Raw genomic sequence first — 6,949 nt, 5'->3', positions numbered from 1 at the left:
GAAAGATACAATGGTCCTCACCTTAAAGTGGAGAGGTAAAACAGGTGCTTGTGCCTCATTTTTAATTTTTTTTTTTGCAGGGCAATGGGGGTTAAGTGACTTGCCCAGGGTCACACAGCTAGTAAGTATCAAGTGTCTGAGATCGGATTTGAACTCAGGTCCTCCTGAATCCAGGGCCGGTGCTCTATCCACTGAGCCACTTAGCTGCCCCTCATGCCTCATTTTTTAATGTCATCTACACTGATAAAAATCTTATAATTTTCTGATGTTGAACCATTTGATGTTTTAAAAGCCATTAAATGGATGAAGATGATTCTCAAGTGGGCCAAAAGCTGTGACTATTGTTCTGTTAAATGAAGCAAAATATGAACTTTCACCTAACCTCTGCAGGTATATTTTTGTGGATTTTGTCTTTGGGAAATCTATAAACTGTTGATCTAAATGGTTCCTATGAGAGAAGTTTTCAAAAGTATGTGAAAACACTTCCATTCTGGGCCACTCTTTAGGCCAAACTGCTTAGAAATACTTGAATTTTATTTATTTAATTGTTTGATTAAAATTGTTTCTGTTGGGTTTGCACCAAAATGCAAAGTACAGAATTTTTCTTCCATATATGAAACCTGCCCAGGTAACAACTCAAGACCCTCATGTTCTATTACTCCAAATCATCAAGAATGTTGAAGCTTAGGGAGCAGCTAGGTGGCACACTGGATAAAGCACTGACCCTGGATTCAGGAGGACCTGAGTTCAAACTCAGCCTCAAATACTTGACACTTACTAGCTGTGTGACCCTGGGCAAGTCACTTAACCCTCATTGCCCCATCCCAAAAAAAAAAAAAAAAAAAAAGAATGTTGAGGTTTTCAGAATGAGCTTTAAAGCTGACTTTTCCTCACACAGGAGAGAGCTTGTATGAATGATTGATGTAATGTGTAATATTAATACTATCTCTTACCTCAGTCTGGAAGCTACTGTTAAGAACATTTACTCAAAAACTAACATGGTTTGTGTAGGGAGGAAGGGGAAGAAGAAAGTGCTAAGTTGGGAACAGGACTATTCAGGAAGAGTACTCAGACTAATTACTCCTTTCTCATTGGCTACAAAAAGCAGCTTTGAACTTTTTTGAAATAAAGAGATACAGCCAAGAAGATAATGTATTGTGATTTTATGGAAATGAATGATCCTGACAGAAAAGGAAAGGATTCATTTTAAATATAGCTCCCATTATCCTTTTCACTTTCTCTCCTCTTAGGCATGCATGAATCATAAAATGGTGGAGCTGAAAGGCCCCTTAGGGAATCATCTGGTCTTTCATTCAGTCAGTAAGTGTTTATTAAGTAGGGGGCAGCTAGGTGGTGCAGTGGATAAAGCACGGTCCTTGGATTCAGGAGGACCTGAGTTCAAATCCAGCCTCAGACACTTGACACTCACTAGCTGTGTGACCCTGGGCAAGTCACTTAACCCTCATTCCCCTACCAAAAAAAAAAAAGGTGTTTATTAAGTGACTACTATGTGCCAGTGCTGGAATAGCTAGGTAGTGCAGTGGATAGAGTGTCAGGCTTAGAGTCAGGAGGACTCATCCTCCTCAGTTCAAATCTGACCTCAGACACTGACTAGCTGGGAAAGTCACTTACCCCTGTTCGCCTCAGTTTCCCCATCTATCAGATGAGCTGGAGAAGAAAATGACAAACCCCTCCAGTATCTCTGCCAAGAAAACCCCAAATGGGGTCACAGAGAGTTGGGCACAACTGCAATGACTGAACAGCAATAAAACACGTGCCAGTGTCAGGCTCTGTGCTAAGAGGTGGGTATACAAAGAAAGGCAGAAGAGAATACCTGCTCTCAAAGGATTCACAGTCTAGTGGGGGAGATAACATGAAAACAAGTATGTACCAAAAAAGCTACATACTGGATAAACAACAGAGTGCAAGCACTAGCATTAAGAAAGGTAGAGAGGGGGCAGGTAGGTGGTACAGTGGATAAAGCACTGGCCCTGGATTCAGGAGGACCTGAGTTCAAATCCTGCCTCAGACACTTGATACTTACTAGCTGTGTGACCCTGGGCAAGTCACTTAACCCTCATTGCCTTTAAGAGAAATGCTTCTCTTAGAAGGTAGGATTTTAACTGGGAATCAGAAAAAAAGCCAGGGAAGTTCAGAGACAAAGATGAAGAAAGGGAGAGCATTCCAGGCAAAAGAGATGGTCGATGAACTCTAATCCAATACTGTTATTTTACAGAAGAGGAAACTGAGGCCTGGAAAATTGTGTACAGATGGTGAGCAGTGGCTCCAGGGTTAGAACTCAATTTTCTTGCCTCCTTATCTACTACTACACTTTTGGACTGCAGTTTTTCACATACATTGTTTTCCATGGGCTATTGTTTGAAATTAGATGCATTTCCCTATGGGATTTTTATCCTCAGCAGAACAGAAAGATAACATGTCCCAGGAATCTTTGGTCTTTGTTTTGTTTTTTTGGTTTTTTTCCTCAATCTTATGTCCCTTTCCTATGAATTTTTCTGGAAACCACAGGCTTCCCTGCCAAGAAGTGGTGGACATAGTCTTAATCTGGGTGCTACATGTTAGCTCTGGTGTAGGTAACTCCTCTAGCTCTAGTATCTGCTGGCAGGGCTCAGGAAAGCATCCCCCTCAGTAATGTTGGCCCCTAAGAAATTTTAACTTAAATAGATGATCACAGATCATATCATAAGAACTAATTTATATATGTAAGAAAACATTTTACAGATATTATCTCACTGGATCTTCACAACATCCTTCCATTCACACCAGTTTGAAACCCTGGAGTCAGAACCACTGTTCACTCTGTCTTAACTCACTTATCCAGTTGTCAACATGTGCCAGTTCTCCCTCACTTCACCCATCCAATCAGTTGTCAAGGTTTGCCAATTCTACCTGGGGCCCCACTCTCCTGATTGGTGTCTGCCTCTCTGGGACCACATTTCACTTCACTCTGGACTCTGGCACAGAATGCTTTCCTTCCCCACTAAGTTCTGGAACCAAGAACCAAAAGCAAATCCACTCTGCCATTGTTTCAGGATGGGGGATGTCAGTCTATTCTCCCCACGTCCCAAAGTGCCCCAACTTGGCCAGACTCCACTTTGTGGAGTGGATGTTAAAAGTTTGGACTAAAAGTTTCTAAGGTAGCTTTCAGCTGTAGAATTCTATGGTTTTCAGTATTATTGTCCTCATTTGGCAGAAAACAACCTGAAATCACCAGCCCAAGGTGAGACAGTACACATTCAGTCAGAGCTATGACTTTCTGATTCAAAACCAGTTCTCTTTTCACCATAGTAAACTTCTCCATTAAACGCTCAAATTAGACATCTAATGGAAGAGCAAAATGAAGACTGAGGGGGAAAGTGCATTCCCTTTCCCCATGCCAAAAATCTTCTCACTTGTCCAACTTCTAGGAAACGGACAGTCTCCACGACTGTGAGGAGGGCCCTGGCTGGGCCTCTTTCAGGAACTGTTGCCACAGCTGCTCAATCCCCAAAGAAGGGGGAGCATGGGTTAAGTAGCTACATGGGGACGCAGAAAAAGGCAGCCTGAGAGGGAGAGGTGGGCAGACGCCTGGGGGGTCTGCCACAAAAAGAGAGGAAAGCATTTTACAAACCTGTTCACTACAAGTTCCACATTCATAAGTGTTTCCAAATGGAAGGCGGTCCAAACAGCCAAGATAAACATTCTGAATTCTTTTTGAACCTACCGGACAATATAGGAAAAATCTGTGCATTTTATGGTTTAGGGGCACAACCTTTTAACTATGTTTTTGCATTGTCATGTCCAAGTTCTTTTTTCTTCTCAAAAATTAATATTTCCTTAAGCAATGCAGCTGTTTACTTTGGACAGACATGAATTGAAACCTGTCTCCCTCTGCAGAACAGCCAGGCCCATTAGAGTTATAACATGACACCTAGGGGATTTCAGGGCTCACTGCAGTACCTCAAAAATCATTTCTCTGGAGCCTTCATAACCCTTGGGGAGGGGTTGCTTTGGGGGAGTTTTTTGGCGGGGAGGGGACAAGGGCAGGGGTGCTTTACTGTTTTTAGCTATGCTAACTTGCTTCCGCTCAAAGCTAGTACTCAGAAGGTCAGGCATCTTTGGAGGACAAACTGAACAAGATGTACAGATTCTGCTTTTTAAAAAATTAGTATTGTATTACACACAATTCCAGTTTCAACATAGGAGAACAGTAAGCGTCCTGGCATGGAACATTCTCTCAGTTCCTTCCTTTGAACCAAATAAAATGAAACAAGCCCCTTTATAAAGGAAAATGTCAGTCAGTTCTCTCAGCAAGAAACGGTGCCCCATGGTGACAGGATATGAATGTTCATTTAACAGTATCTTCGAGCCCCTAAAACAATGGTCTCCAAACATTCTTGATTGTGTATCTCATCAGTAAAAAAAATTTTGTGCATATCAACTCCTGGTTTCTTTCAAAGTTCAGCTCTAGCAAGACTTCTGCCATTGATATAAATGGATTTATCATCAAAGCTCGAAGAGCCTTGGAAATCCATTGCCGCCTTTTACAGAAGAGGAAACTGAGGCTAAGATGTTAAGTGATTTGCCCAGAGTCACACAGCTAATATGTCTCTGAGGCAGGATTTGAACTAAGGTCTTCCCATCGATATCCACTACACCACCTTGTGACCTCACCACCCAGACTGCCACCAGCTCACTTAGCCCATTATTTCAGATGCTGCTGCAGCCTGAACCATCAGCCTCTACCTCTGCCTGAAACCCCTTGTTCAGCTTTCATAGGACCACCCCACACCCAGCAACACCTGCTCAGACCTTGGAGGGAGGTGGGAAGGAAGAAAAGAAATAACAAGTTCTTCTGATGGATCCCATGAGCAGCACTGCCTCCTCTTGGCAACTGCAGCTGCTGCCCCCTCCAACTCCTCACAGCTGCTGATACCAATGACAGGTGTTCCTGGGGCTGTAGAAGCCTGGCTGCCCCAAACCACTCAGTAGTTCACATCTGTCCAGCCAACACTTGCCTTTTCACTCTTTACTCAGCCCCTCACTCTGCCTGCTGCTGTCTATCTCCACTAGCTCTGACTCCCGGACCCTTCCCTCAGCTCACTAATCCTGCTTCAGTTCCATCCTCCAAATCCTCTTTCAAGCTGCCTCATGTCTACTGTAGCTGCCACAGTCTAGGAAATGGAGGGAAAAGAGAAAGAGGAACCAGTGCCTGCCTCTGCCCAAATACAGCTGCCTCTGCAAGAAGCTCATTGTGCCCCAGCAGGGACCCCCTTAGCCCAATTTTTTTAATGTGACACCACCCACTTTGGGAACCAATACCCCCCAAAATACTTTAATGCCTAAAAATAAAGTTAAAGTTGTCCTAGGACATTTTAAATTCAATTCAACTGAATAAACATGTATTAAATGCAAACTATGTGCAAGGTACCACCAGCTGAGTGGCACAGTTCATAAGGCACTGGACTGGGAACTAGTAAGACCTCATTTCAAATCTAGTTTCAGATACTTACTAGTTATATAAACCTGGGCAAGTCATTTAACTTCTATCTCCTTCAATTTCCTAATCTCTAAAATGCAGTTGACGAGGGCCTGCCCCAGGGTGGTGGCAGTGTCAGAGGAAAGAATAGGGTAGGGGGCAGCTAGATGGCGCAGTGGATAGAGCACCCACCCTGGATTCAGGAGGACCTGAGTTCAAATCCGACCTCAGACACTTAACACTTACTGGCTGTGTGACCCTGGGCAAGTCACTTAACCCCAAATGCCCCTCTCTCTCTCTCTCTCTCTCTCTCACACACACACACACACACACACACACACACACAAAGAATAGGGTATATATTATTAGATTATAAGGTATGTTACAAAGATAAAATTAGCAATAGATTAGATATTGGGGTGGGGTGAGAGTACTGGTGATGAAACAGGTTGAGGTGTTAAGGCTAATTCCCGGGTTGTGAGACTGCATGACTGAGAAGATGGTGGTACCTTTGACAATAAAAAGGAAGTTATGAAAAGTGGAAGATTCGGGAGAAAAAAATAATCCATTCAATTTTGGACATGTTGGGTTTAAGATGTCTCTGAGACATGCAATTTGCAATTTCCAGTAGGAGGTTGGAGATGCAAAACTGGAAGTCATTGAATCCATGAAAGATGATGAGGTCACCAAGCAAAATTATATAGAGGGGGGAAAGAAGTGGCCCAGGATAGAGCCGTAAGGAGCACCCACAGTTTGTTGGTGTGATGTGCATGAACAGCCAGGAAAAAAGACAAAGAGAGCCAGACAGGTAGGAGGAAAAGTGGGAGATAAAAGGGTCACAAAAACCTAGAGAAAAAAATTAAATCAAGGAGGGAAAGATGATTGGCAGTGTCAGAGTTGTAGAGAGGTAAAAAAGGATGAGGACTGAAAAAAGATTTTGCTATTAAGAGAGCATCAGAGGGGCAGCTAGGTGGTGCAATGGATAGAGCACCAGCCCTGGATTCAGGAGGACCTGAATTTAAATCCGGCCTCAGACACTTGACATTTACTTGCTGTGTGACCCTGGGCAAGTCACTTAACCCTAATTGCCTCACAAAAAAAGAGAGAGAGAGAGTATCAGTAACCTTGAAGAGAGATGTTTCATTTGAATAATGAGACCAAAAGCCACATTGTAGAGAGTTAAGAAGAGTGAGAGAGGGGGCAGCTAGGTGGCGCAATGGATAAAGTACCAGCCCTGGATTCAGGAGGACCTGAGTTCAAATGGAGCCTCAGACACTTGACACTCACTAGCTGTGTGACCCTGGACAAGTCACTTAATCTTCATTACATCACAAAAAAAAAAAAAAAGTGAGAGAAAAGGAAGTGGAGGCACCTACTGTAGACAGCCTTCTCAATCAAACATTTGATCTTCTTTCCAGACAGAAAGGTACAGTAGCCAAGGTTCAAAATCTGTCGGATAGTTATTAGAGG

Source organism: Dromiciops gliroides, chromosome 1, assembly GCF_019393635.1.
Source record: "Dromiciops gliroides isolate mDroGli1 chromosome 1, mDroGli1.pri, whole genome shotgun sequence".
Classification (NCBI taxonomy): domain Eukaryota; kingdom Metazoa; phylum Chordata; class Mammalia; order Microbiotheria; family Microbiotheriidae; genus Dromiciops; species Dromiciops gliroides.
The sequence above is the reverse complement of the archived record's forward strand: the minus strand, read 5'-3'. Positions refer to the sequence as shown.